At 38.0% G+C, this 13,986-nt stretch overlaps 1 protein-coding gene across 5 annotated transcripts in view; it reads right to left on the bottom strand.

The window, feature by feature from the left end:
* RBMS3 (RNA binding motif single stranded interacting protein 3) overlaps positions 1–13,986 on the bottom strand; it is a 1,606,934-nt gene that overhangs the window by 847,481 nt on the left and 745,467 nt on the right. The window lies entirely within an intron of this gene.

Genomic DNA, 13,986 nt, shown 5'->3' with positions numbered 1-13,986 from the left:
TGTGAACTTCCCTCCAGAATCTGTGTGCCATGAATCTGTGCCCAGGGCTTCAGTGATGTTCCTCAGACTTTGCCCTGAGCTTTCATTTGCTATCTGTTCAAGGCTGGTCTAACAGGAGCCTCTCTGCTACACTGGAAGCAGGCTCCTACCAGCCTCACCTTGTCCAGTGAGTCCTGGAGCTACTGGTTGTCCCAGATACGTTAGTCACAAAGGGCTCCATCTTAAACTCCAAATTCCCTCATGAGTACATATTTAACCCTTTACCCTGGAATACCCTCCAGGTCAGCATTTGCACTGAACTAAAGTATTCTGCCTTTAATAACAACAAAATTATTAAAATAGTCGCCATAGATGTAAGACACATTTGCAAGAAAATTGCATCTTCCAGAAAACAAATCAAGACTAAGAAGGACTCAGGAGATAGTAGGAAAAGTTTGCTTCCATAGCTATCTACCTCTTACCCAAGGAGAGCATTACAACTTCGAAGACACCCTGGGGACAATAACCTATTTCTATGTTAATTATGATAATGCTCTGCCTAAGCACTCTTTTGTTGAAATTTAATCCCATTTTCTCTCATCTTGTTCTTTGTATAAATTGATAGTGTGTTCCTTTATTCCTTAAAATTACCCTTTATATACTTCAAGAGAATTAGGAAATCACCTCTTAGCTCTATCTTCCAGACTGAGTAACCTCAATTCCTCTTGCTCCAATCATAAGTACGATTTTACTTCATTTTAATCATTCGATTTGCCCTCCTTCACTCTGAACAGCATTCCAAATCACTTTTGGAAAATAAGCCTTATCCTATGACCCAACAATCTCACTGCTAGGTACATACTCAAGAGGAGTGAGTGCTTATTCCACACAAAGACTTCTGGCAAAAGTGCTCTTAACACCTTGAACTCAAGTGTCTATCCCTGTGTCCACGGGGGTGGGAGGTGTGGAAGTGGGGTGGAAATTGTGGAGACAGGATAAAGATGAGGTAACTTCCTTGGGGGAGGGGGGTTGAAATGCTCTATGCCTTGATTTGAGTGGTAGGAATGTGGTCCGTATCTGTGAAAACTCATCACTTTGTGTCTGTGCATATATAATGATACATAAATATTTATGTGTATAGAATGTACACAGATACAGATGCATGTGTATGGATACATTCATTGCACTAATGTGAGTCTGCAAATCAAAGCCAAAGATTGTTTCACCAAGAAGGCTCTCACTGATGAAAGACACCAGACCAAACCTGCAGCCTCCCTGGCTGCTTTGTGCATGACAGAATAGACTGACTTTCTAACAGCAATAGACAAAAAAAAAAAAAAAAAAAAAGGCTCAGGCCTTACAAAAACATCTGCAAGACAACAGGTGGGAAAGTCCATCTGATGGGAGGACGCCATCCACAGGTGCTCGATATAGTGTCTGCAGATGACAGATAAGTTATGAGAAAGCTCAGTGGTGAAATGTGTCAACTTGACTGAATGCGATCTCTCTGGGAGCCTGACCTAAAAACACCAGGTTGCAGTTCCTACAAATACAGAAAAAAGAACAATGCTTGGAGATAGAGGTAGCACTGAATATATATCAATCTCATATTGACTTCTACCAAGCTGTATGACCCTATGACATTTTGTTAACCTATGAAATGTTTGCCTCATCAGGAAACTGAATAATGTCATAGCCTTTTCTAAGAATTAAGGGAAATGATGTATAGGAAGTGCTTAGACAGTTGTTGGAAGACAAAATAATACTATCTTGAAATTTGCATTTGTGTAAATACTTTTTAATAAATTATTTAGAGAGAGAGAGAGAAAGAGAGCTCTTGTAAGCTGGTTCATTCTTCAAATGTGGTAATAACCATGGATGGCCAGGATGAACCTGGGAACCTCAGTCCAGGTGTTCCATTTGGGTGGCAGGATCCCAACTCTGTGAATTGTCACAGCTGCCCCCTAGAATCTGCATTATAAAGCTGGAATTAGAAGTAGAGTCAATTCCAGATACTCCATTAAGGGACACAGACATATTAAACACCTCTCATCTGTATACATTTTATGAAAGAATTATAAGCTTAATTATTATTTACTAATTTGATAAGCCTTCTTACAAGAAATCCTAGATTCTACAAAGAGTTAGTATTATCATAAACACTAAATGAATGTTGGTTAGAACTTAGATCTGACATGAATATGAGAATTTGATGGACCCTCTAGGAGCCAGTCAACTTCAATTTGGGACATGGTTAATGACCAAACTCAGCTCAAGCCAACCTTCTGTTAATTCTAGTATCTGGCCACAAGTGAGAACAGATGTTAGTGCTTGAAAGGACCACTGCACGTCTCCATCCAAACCAGAGAAATGACTCAAACTATGGCCTTCTTGCTATGGGCCAGTTCTATCACCATGCATAAAGAACAGAATGTCTTATCCCTAGAGAAAACTCAGGAGACTCCAGAAATGGCTGGCAGGAATGACTTGAAAGAAGTAACTCAGGACAGCACTGAGATTGCACAACTGAGCTGTTTTCATTCATTCATTTTCATTTTGCTACACCCCTACCCTTACCCAAATTTAAGCATCTGGCCCGTGACCAATAAAAGAACTGCTTGTCACTGCTGTTTGTCCAAAACTCATCTGCATAGTTACCTATCTGCTGGAGAGAGTATGACTGTGGCTTTGGATCCTGCAGGCATCAGTGACAAGAAGGAATACCTAGATTCTACTGAGCAGCTAAGTATGTCCTCCAAAGTGAGTCCATTGGATTTTTGTACTCTCTTCACCTCCTGACATCTGGACATCTGGTCTTTTGTCCGAGACTCTTAACTGACTTTCACAAGGAAAATATTTCTTCCCAATTTTTTCAAGGTGATATTTTCTAATAAAATATTTTACTGAACATCCACTCAGGGTTTTTTATAACATTCTCCCACAAAGTGCTAGATGAAGAGATATTTTAGGAGAAAAACATCTTGAGACCCAGAAAATTAAGCATATAATATAGATTCCACATGTGCACATCATGACAGGAGTCAGCCCTATGGCTTTAGAGAATAACTACAAACTGATGACTTAAACTCCAACCCAGCCTTCTCCTCCAAATTCCAAACTCAAGTGATGATAATAGCTAAAGATAGTGATTAACGTACCCAGTGCCATGTATTTATATATGGATATTAATCTACTTATAGATCTATATCTGTCTGTATAGATCTCTCTCTGTCTATATATCTACCTATTGATATATATCTGTCTACATATCTGCATGTTTATATTGGTAATTATAAATCTGGTAAGAAATATAGATCTTTGGATACATGACATTGAATAATAGATATCATGGATATAATTAACATATATATATCAATTAATATAATGATTTAACTATAAGACTAGTAATATCATCATTTTAAAGATTGAAATTGGAAGTTTAAAGGGCACTGAGGCATTTTCAAAGTAACACAGCAAGCCAGTAAACCACCAAAGCAGGAATTGAACCCAGACAATTGGTTTTCATCGCCACTGGTGTTCTTCATAACTCTGCTCAGATGCCTAATAAACATTTCCAACTAAGATGCCTAAAACTCACCTCCTGGTTATTTTAAAAAGACTCGGTCTACCCCCAGTCTTTCTCATTACTCTAAATGATGACTCCTTCTTTCCATCTATTCGGGTCATAGAATTTGGAATAATCTTTTACACTTTCGATTCTAAGATATTAACCTAATCACTTCTATCGTTAATACCATCCAGTATCTGGCCATTTGTCACTGCCTTTATGGCTACCACTTCAGACTGAGCCATCTTCCTGTCCACCTGGATTGCCAAATCTCAAACAGCCTAGCTGCTCCCACTTTTATTCTCCTAAAATCTATTCTCCAAGAACAGTCACACTTATCTTTCTGAAGTCAGATCATATCACTCATTTGATCTCTACTGTTTCCCATATTGTTCAGAGTGAAGCCAAAGCCCCAGTAATGGCATATAATGTAAAATCTCATCTTCCCTCTTACCACAACTATTTCTCCCATTTTGTTACCACAGCACATCACCTTCACACTCTCTGCCACATGCCTTTGTGCTGTTTTTCGAATACTCCAGGTATAATCCTATCTCAAAGCCTCTGCATGGAATATTTCTTTAATCTGGAAAATTCTTTCCTTCTATTCTTATGGCTCATTTCCTTATGTCCCATAAGCCCCCCCCCCTTTTAAGATTTCTTTTATTTATTTGAGAGGTAGTGTTACAGACAGTGAGAGGGAGAGACAGAAAGAAAGGTCTTCCTTCCGTTGGTTCACTCCCCAGATGGCCGCAATGGCTGAAGCTGTGCCGATCCGAAGCCAGGATCCAGGATCCAGGAGCTTCTTCCTGGTCACCCATGTGGGTGCAGGGGCCCAAGCACTTGGGCCATTGTGTACTGCTTTCCCAGGCCATAGCAGAGAGCTGGATTGGAAGAGGAGTAGCCGGGACTTGAACCGACTAGTTATTGGAATAACTATATGGAATGCCGGCACCACAGGCAGAGAATTAACCTACTGCGCCATGGTGCTGGCCCCATCCCATAAGTCTTGATCAGTTATCATATTCTCAATGAACCCCACCCTCTCTGAGTGTAAATTTATATCCTGTCCTCCACTTTTTTATTTTAACGAAGTGTTTATTTATTTGAAAGGCAGAGTTCCAGAGGCAGAGGCAAGAGAGAGAGAGAGAGAGAGAGAGAGAGAGAGAGAGAGAGGTCTTCCATCTGCTGGTTCACTCCCCAAATTGCCATGAAAGCCGGGGCTGGGCTGATCTGAAGCCAGGAGCCAGGAGCTTCTTCCGGGTCTCCCACGTGGGTGCAGCAACCAAAGAAGTTGGGCCATCTCCTGCTGCTTTCCCATGAACATTAGCAGGGAGCTGGATCAGAAGTGGAGCAGCCAGGACTTGAACCAGTGTCCATATGGGATGCCTGCGCTGCAGGTGGCGGCTTTACCTGCTACACCATCGCACCCACCCCACCCCCATCCTCCACTTTTACCCAACTCCCTTTCCCTACTCTACTTCTTCCATTCTCTAGCTTTTATTACTTTCTATTTCAACATGTTTATTTTTTTAGTGACAGCTTCCCCTTACTAGAGCACAAATACCATGAAGTCTTGAAATAATTTTGTTATTGCCAGCTTCTAAGCCCCTTCAGTGGCAACAGTCTGCTAGAATACTAATCTATTAAAGGCTCTGAGAAGTTCTCTGTAAAGGCTCTGAGAAGTTCTCTGTAAAGTTTCTGTGTAATTTTTTGTTTAATATAAAATTTCTCAAACTGATTAATCACAAGCCCCACTTTTTCTCCCATAAAACACCCATTTGAATCTCATGATGTTAGCCCTTCAAGTGAAGGAGTTTGGTGGTAGCTGTTGTGAATGATACAAGAAAAGAATGTCAGATGGTAGTTAGCTTTCCAAAAATAGTCAAAACCACCCAGGATGTCATTCAGCAGAATTTAAGCTGATGCACATAGAACCATCAAATAACTACCTCTGGTGTTTGGATATTACTTGTAGTATGCTACCAAATGGGAAAACACCAAATAAGATTTTCCACACACAGTTACCATCTTGGCCAAATTAATCTCCATAGAATTTTATAAATGATCAAATAGTGCACCCAATGTGAGTGATGTTTATATAAAAGTTTTACATTAACTCCCCAGTCAATTAAAGGAAGGGATTATCCACAAGAAGCAGCAAACAAGCAAAGACAAAAAAGTGATATATGTTGATAAGACAGTGTATTTAATCCATTCTTAAACAGGCAGGAAATGTGGTTTAAACTTCAAATATATCATACTAACACTCAGGGAAAATATAAGAAAAAGAACTTTGGGCCAAGGACTTGAATTTCAACTGTGGTTTATGGGGTTTTGGCAAGTCATTTCGGCGGGGCTTTAATTTCTTTATCTATGAAACACGGGGGCAGAAGCAGGCATTATGGCATAGCAGGTTAAGCCTTTACCTGCAATGCTGACATCCCATGTGGGTGCTGGTTCCAGACCTGGCTGTTCCATTTCCAATACAGCTTCCTGTTAATGTACCTGGGAAAGCAGTGGCTAATGGCCCAAGTGCTTGGGCCCTTGTACCCATGTGGGAGAACTGGAAGAAGCTCTAAGCTCCTAGCTTTGGTCTGGCCAATGCCTAGCTGTTGCAGCCATTTGGGAGAGTCAACCAGGAGTTAGAAGATTTCTCTCTCTCTCTCTCTCTCTCTCTCTCTCTCTCTCTCTCTCTCTCTCCTTCTTTCCCTCTCTCCCTCTCCTTCTCTTTCTCTTTCTCTCCATATCTCTCCTCTCTGTGTAACTCTGCCTTTCAAATAAACAAAAAAATAAATCTTAAAAAAAAAATGGATGCTGGAATAAGTCTCAGATTTGCTTCAGTTGTAAATTTCTTTACTATTTCTCTTCTTTAGTGAGACCCCCATGCTCATCTCCTCTACACATGTCCATCAGCCTGGGACCCCTTTGCCATGTTTCTGTCTTCACTTTCCTAAGGATTCCCTACCTCCGATGAGCTTCTTTCTGGACTTTTTACTCCCAGCCTCGTCCCCTGAATCCAGCTGTGCACCAATCTCAGGCCTCTGTTCCTGCAAAGATTGCACTTGATGTCTGCTACTCTCCCCAGTCCACACTGCTCAGGTCTTCTCCTGTGTCCTCCCCAACTTGCCTACTATCGTGAGTCCTCGGTCTCAGATCACCACTTCTGAGATCCTCCAGCAACTCCTACCTCACTGCTGTGTACTGATCCTCTACATCCCTTCCTGGCTGTTCCTCCCACAAAAATACTAGTAACCTTCTGGACCCCAAGACCTTTTTTCAAGTCCAGGCTCCTGTTCAAGGGTGAGGTTGAAATGGACAGTCTCAGAGACCTTAGGGTCTCCACATTCAGATTACCCAGTGAAGCTTTGCCCCAGCAAGAATTCCCCACTTTCTTTAAATTTTAAATAGAAATGTGACAAATGATGATAACTACAAATATTTTTGGTAGGTTTTTAGACACAGATCACAATGATTAAATGCCTTCTCCCATGTTCCTGTGATAATTGCTTATGTATGTGTGTGTGTGTTGTGTGTGTGTGTGTGATTTAAGCTATTAAGGTTCAATGATATAAGAACATATCATTTCAATGTCTATGAACAAGCTTTGTGGGTTAAGCAATGGAAATTTTGGAGTTTTGTTTCAGCATAATACAGCTAGGTTAAGGTACCAAACAGGTAATTCTCCTCATTCAGATGCACGAAAGAAGGAAACGCTACAAGTGGTTACTGAGCATACTTCAGAATTTTCAAAAAATCAGATTAATTTTCAATAAATATTTTGATGTAACTCTCCTGGGAGCAAACTTTTGCATGATTAGTTATTTGAAATGTATTTTATGGTGACCAGTAGAAATGCAAACTCTATGGTTTGGAACCACTGCTAAATAAAAAGGGGGGGAAAGAAATTATGAAAAACCATTGTAATCCATAAACTGTACTTTGGAAAATTATATTTACTAAATAAAATTTTAAAAAAATTTAAAAAATAAATTTATGGGAGGAAGTTTGGCAGATAAAAGAAAAAAAAAGAAATTATGGAATAGAAGACTTCTAAAATAATTTCTGGAAAACAATGTTTTACCTCATTGACCTCAAAGCATTCTCCTGAAATACCCAAATGTCAATGAATAAATCACTACTTTGTTATATAATAGATAGCATTGCCAAAGATAAGAATATATCCTTTTTTATGCTCCTTGAAACAAAATTATTTTTCTTTTGTTGATAAAATGAATGATGATCTTCTTTTTCCCCAAATTAAATTAATGAGAAGAATCCAGCAGATTTCACACACAACTTTCCACAAGTCTTAGTTCCTATATTCTCAGGAAACAATGTGAGATTCACTGACATAAATTCCTTTATCAGAAAATACTAATTATTAGTGAATTTTCTAGAGGAGTAAAAGTTTTGTTTTATCTATTAAATGCCAGAAAAGGGTGAAAGTGCTAACAGTAGCTTTAAAAGGTTCACTATACACTGACTCCTTTAAAACAAAAACCCATGTTATTTATTGTTACTTAATTCTAGAGAATAATATTGATTTTGTAATGGTTGTATTTATAAAATAAAAAGAATAATGTTATGTTTTATTATAAAATAAAAAGAATAATAGCATAATGAGATAATTAAAAGTGACTAATCATAAAAGATTGGTGAAAACAAAACCAAAGAATAGCTAAATCAATGGAAAGACATACCATGTTCATGGATTATAAGACCCAAAATATTATAAGGATGCCATTTTATTCAAAACCAATCTATAGTTTAATACACATTTATCAAAACTTCCAGTAGGATTTTAAAATTAGAATTTACAAGCCAATTTTAAGATGTGTATGAAATGCAAAGGAATTAGAAAAGGCAAGACAAAATAAGAGAAAAGTCAGAAAAATCATGTTACTTTCAAGAAATATAGTTATAACTATCAAGACAATGTGTTGCTATAGAAATATAATACTTATATATTAGTGTATTATAATATCAATATATTTCTCTATATATTTTCTATTATCTAGAGAAAGAGAGAGATATTAGTGGAGCACAGAACAGGGTCCAGAATTAAACTCCCATTCACATCATGAGTTGATTTTCAACTAAGGTAGAAACTGAAATGAATGGAGAAAAGATTGTCTTTTCAACAACTGGAATGGTGCTGAGTCAATCATACATACACATGCAGAAAATTAACTTTGACCCTTATCTTGCACCCTGTGCAAAAATGAGCTACATATAAAAAAACACAAATCTATGAAGTTTCTCTAGGAATACATAGGAGAAAATGCTTTTTTCTTAATTACAATACCAAAAGTATAAAACATAGAAAAGAAAATATGATGATTAGACTTTCTCAAAATTAAGGAATTTCTATCTTTTAAAAAATACTATTAAAAGACTGAAATGGCAGTCACAGATAAGAAGGAAATATTCACAAATCATATATATGATAAACTTGTATCTAGAATTTGTAAGAAATTCTAAAACTTTGACAATAAACAAACAAGGAGGAAATAATTTAAACAGACTCTTCACCAGAGAAGACATGTAGATGCAAAAAGGCACACAAATATCTCTTCAACATCAATAGCTTTTAGGGAAAGATTATTTTTTTTAAAAAAAGAAACCCAGAGTAGGCCACCATCACACATCTGTCAGAGGAACCAGGGTGGGGGTTGAGGGGGTGGCAAACACAGCCAAAGAACAAGTACCAATTGTTGGTGATGAAGCAGAGCACCTGACACTTTCAGACTTTGCCGAGAAATGAAAAATGCTGAAACTACCCTGAGAAAATGTTTGGCAGTTTCTCATAAAGCCAAGCATATGACCCAGAAATCCCAATCCTAGGCATTTACACAAGGGAAATTAAAAAATTATGATTACATAAAGCTTGCACAAACATGTTTGCAGCAGACTTGTTTGTAATTGCAAAAATCTGGAAGCAATCCAAATGTTTCTCAATTTTGCAATGGATTTTTCAAAATGATGATAAATCCATGCAGTAGAGCATTACCCAGCAGTAAAAAGGAATAAACTACGGACACATGCAATGACATAGATACATTTTAAATATATACAGTAAATAAAAGAATCCATAGTCAAAATGTTATATATAGTTTCATTATTTAATATGATTTCATTTACCTGACATTCTAGGAGTAAAATGAAGGAAGCTGATATTACTATTTGGAAAGATAATAAAAGGATATAAATGAAAAGGGTAATAAGTGCTAGACCTTGAAAAGAACCTAAAATAAGATTATAAAAAGCAAGTGCACCATAAGCCAATTTATTTTTCTAAATCATGAAAATTTACTTGGATGATTTAATAAAAACTGCTCCGCTCTTTAATCCATGGAATATATATGGACAGATTACAAACTAACATTGGTTAATCCTTTAAGAGTCTTACTATGAAAATGTCTTATCACTATGAAAAAGCTACATTGTTACATATTACTTTTGAAAACCGGGAAAGGTATAGTAATCAAAGTACAGTATAGAAGGTGAAGAGATTTGAGAGAAGTACTGAGCATTAGACAGGAACTATCTGATGATGCTCTTTTTCTTATCGGGGCCCTTCTCTGACACTGTGCATCCACACCTCAATATACACAGGATCACTGCAAACAGAAGGTGAGGAGTGAGGAGAAAGGACAGAGCATTCTTCAACACAGAAAGGAAACTGCACAATCAAAAAGCCTCATCTCTGCTCCAAAGGTAGCCATTATCCTGCAGCCGCTCCCATTTTTATTGGATTTTTAAAAACATTTGCAAGTATGGATTATTCAGTATCTAAAAAAAAAAGTACAATACTCCATGTATAATATAAATGCTGCTCATAAATAAATAAAAAACAAGATCCAGGAATATATTTGCTTTTCACATTAGGAAATCAGGTTGCAATATTTTACCTAGTCAAGAATTCACTAGAAAATGAAATGAAACTCTGAGGAATAAAAAATAAAAAGTCTCTTCTTTCTAACCTCCAGTATTTATAATACTCTTCAAAAATCTTAAATATTGTGTAACCATGATGACTGAATTCACAATTTGGTTTCAGTCCCGTATTTAAAGAAAAATCCCTGAGTGGTTTCCCAGCTTACGTTCAATTCATGGAAAAATTGTCTGTGTTACTATTGGAGTATTTTTCCTACAAATTCTTTTACTTGAAGAAATCTCCAAGAAACTGTCACCCGGCACCCTGATCAAGGGAACTATAAATCCCCCCATGATGTGCCACTGTGTTAGTTGGCACCGGCTTGGATGGTAGACATTTTACATCACTGACAGAAGTTCAAGTTCTTTGCCTCATACATTTGAATTTACTTACAAAATCTTAAAGTGTTGCCCTGTGAAGGTGATTCAAAAATATTAATTTTTCCTACATTATTTCAATCAAATGTTTGAGTAAGAAATAGAATTTATTGCTAGGTTGAAAGCACAATCTATATATTCATCCGACATTCAATAATTCATTCAATGAATATGTATTGAACAATTAATAATATGTCTCTAGTACTTTTCTAGGAATTGGAGCAAAACACACCTATGTCACACTCTCTAATAGGGGAAAAAGGCAGTACAGAATATAAAACAAACAAAATAAAAGTGGATCAATAGAGAAGATAAAGATGCCCACTAGAAAATGTACAGCATATACAATAGCAGCCCAAATTAGGTTCTATACCTATACAGCAAGTTTTATTTTTCATACTGCCAGTAAAAGACATGCAGAGCTAACGGGAGATATTCTGCTTACACCTCTTCTTATGGTTGTTGTTGAATTCAAATGAGATTCAAATGTGCTGACCTGTCACATAGCTTGCAACAAATCACTCTGAATTATTTTAATCTTTCATTCCGGACTACTAAAAATTCTGTTCTCTCCTATGCTCTCATATTCATATAGATAATAAATTAGATGATTTTCATTGTGCCACCTACTTTTGTTGTTTGGATTCAGCTCTGTTTATTTGTTCTCTCACTCCCTCTACTCTTCAGTAAACAAGAGAACCCCTAGTGAAACAGCTCACTTTGAAAGAATCATAGTCTCATTATATTTGAATAACAGAATTACAAGAGGACTGAATAACAAAACCTGATCAATATATGCCCTTGTTCTGGCAGCATCCATGACCTAGATGCGTGCACTCTCCTCCACCTTTTCCATGTTCGATTCTACAACCCAGCCTCTTAAAGACAAGGAGGTGAAAGGAAGGGAGCCATGCTTCTTTAAATCAGATATGGGATCTGTGAAAACCTCTGAAGGCTACCATCAAAATCCTTGATAAGGCCAGGTCAAAGTGCATTTGTCTTGCACTTTTATTATTCTCAAAGATAGGAAAACCCATTTGTAAAAGAAATAATTAAAATAAAAAATGAACCTCCCTTTCAGTTTGTCAGATTATAAAAGCAGACTGACTTTACAACTTTGAAATAAGCAGCTGACTTGAAGACTCTCTCTTATGCTTTTTCTGGTTGAAGACTCATAATTTTGCGGCTCAAAAGCAAATTATACATTAGATAAATGTAGAATATAATACTTTTTATGGTGATGACAGCAGCTAACATTTACTGTGTCTTAGGGATGATGCCGAATGATTTGCGGTCATTTACTTATTTAGCACAGAAAACATGAATTATTACATGTCTTCCTCTGCCTATTAAAGTGCTCTCACTCTACTTTACCCTGTACTTTTTCCCAATCCATTGCTTTCTTCATCTAGTTTTTATTCAGCTTAGATCAAATGGTCTGTTATTTTAAAAATGCTCTTGGAGAGCCATAAATTCCCTTGTTGCTTTCCTAGAAAAATAAATGGATAACATCTACATATTCTATACCTGAGTGGATCAGTTTTCTAAAATTCCACAGAAGGGCAGCTGGGCTGTCCTTAAATTGATGATCAGCAAACTGAAATAAGAGCATAGCACTGACTGCGAGGTATGGTACATGTCTTTGACCAACTCAGTTTCTCATTGTCTGCAACAACTTCAACCTACTACATTCTTCTTAAAGATCCAATTGCTTTTTTAAAGATTTATTTATTTATTTATTTGAAAGGAAGAGTTACAGAGATAGTGAGAGAGAGAGAGAGAGAGAGAGAGAGAGAGAGAGAGAGAGAGTCTTCTATCCTCTGGTTCACCCCCCAGATGACTGCAACAGCCAGAGCTGTGCCTATCCAAAGCCAGAAGCCAAGAGCTTCCTCTGGGTCTCCCATGTGGGTGCAGGGGCTTTCCCAGGCCATAGCAGAGAACTGGATGGGAAGTGGAGCAGCCAGGATTCAAACCAGTGCCCTCATGGGGTGCCGGCACTGCAGGCAGCAGTTTTACCCACTACGTTCAATTTCTAATCCTTCTGCTCCTCCCCTGACAGCTATTCTCAGATCATGACCCTCACTTCTGTTCTGGTGAAGAAAGGCAGAGCGATCATGTGGAAATGCCCTCAACTCCCTCCCTAGGAAGCCCAGTGCACCCAGCACATTTCCCTTTTCTTTGACCATGATCCTGCCTTCCCTGCCATCTAAGGCCAGTAAGGCCTGTTCCTTCTTTCTAGATCCCCATTATCTTCTTCCTTCCCAGTAGCTTTGATACTTCGTATCACCTGGATATTCATCCAGTCCTTTTCAACTGGAGCACATCCATCAAAATTTGAGCATGCTCAACTCTCTCCCACTTTAAGTGACTTCTTCATCCATCATCCTAACTTTATAGCCTTTCATTTCACTATTTGAAACAGGTGACTCCATCTCCAGGACTGGCATCATCAATCCACCTGATATTGGATTGTAACTACAACTGCAACTGCATGGAAACAGCTCTGGCAGAGAACGGAGGTGGAGGAGACTGCTCATTTCACAGAAACAGCAGTGCTGTCTGATGCCTGAAGTCATGTACGTTTGACTCCACAACCCAAGATGATAATTCTAATAAGTTAGAGAAAATTTTAAAAATTAGTCCACATTTGAAAAAGACCTAAAAATGTCAGATTAGGATACTTACTTTTTAAATATTTTTCACACCTCCAAATAGCATATATAAATGGTTATTCCTTGTTCATAATAAATATTTGGAAACAAGTACAATACTCCTTAAACAAAGGCCTAGACAACAGATTATGTTAGATGGATAAAATTGAATACTATGCAGGCTCAGTGGTTAAGATATCTACATTTTGGGGCCGGTGTTGTGGCACAGTAGGTTAATTCTTTGCCTGTGGCACCGGCATCCCATATGGGCGCCAGTTTGAGTCCCAGCTGCTCCACTTGAGATCCAGCTCTCTGCTATGGACTGGGAAAGCAATGCAGGATGGCCCAAGTCCTTGGACCTCTGCACCTGCATGGGAGGCCCAGAGGAAGTTCTTGGCTCCTGGCTTCGAATTGGCACAGCTCCAGCTGTTGAGGCTAATTGGGGAGTGAACCAGCGGACGTAAGACCTCT

This window comes from Lepus europaeus, chromosome 2 (genome assembly GCF_033115175.1).
Source record: "Lepus europaeus isolate LE1 chromosome 2, mLepTim1.pri, whole genome shotgun sequence".
In the NCBI taxonomy this organism is placed as follows: Eukaryota; Metazoa; Chordata; class Mammalia; order Lagomorpha; family Leporidae; genus Lepus; species Lepus europaeus.
Note: the sequence above shows the minus strand (reverse complement) of the source record. Positions and strands in the feature narration are given on the sequence as shown.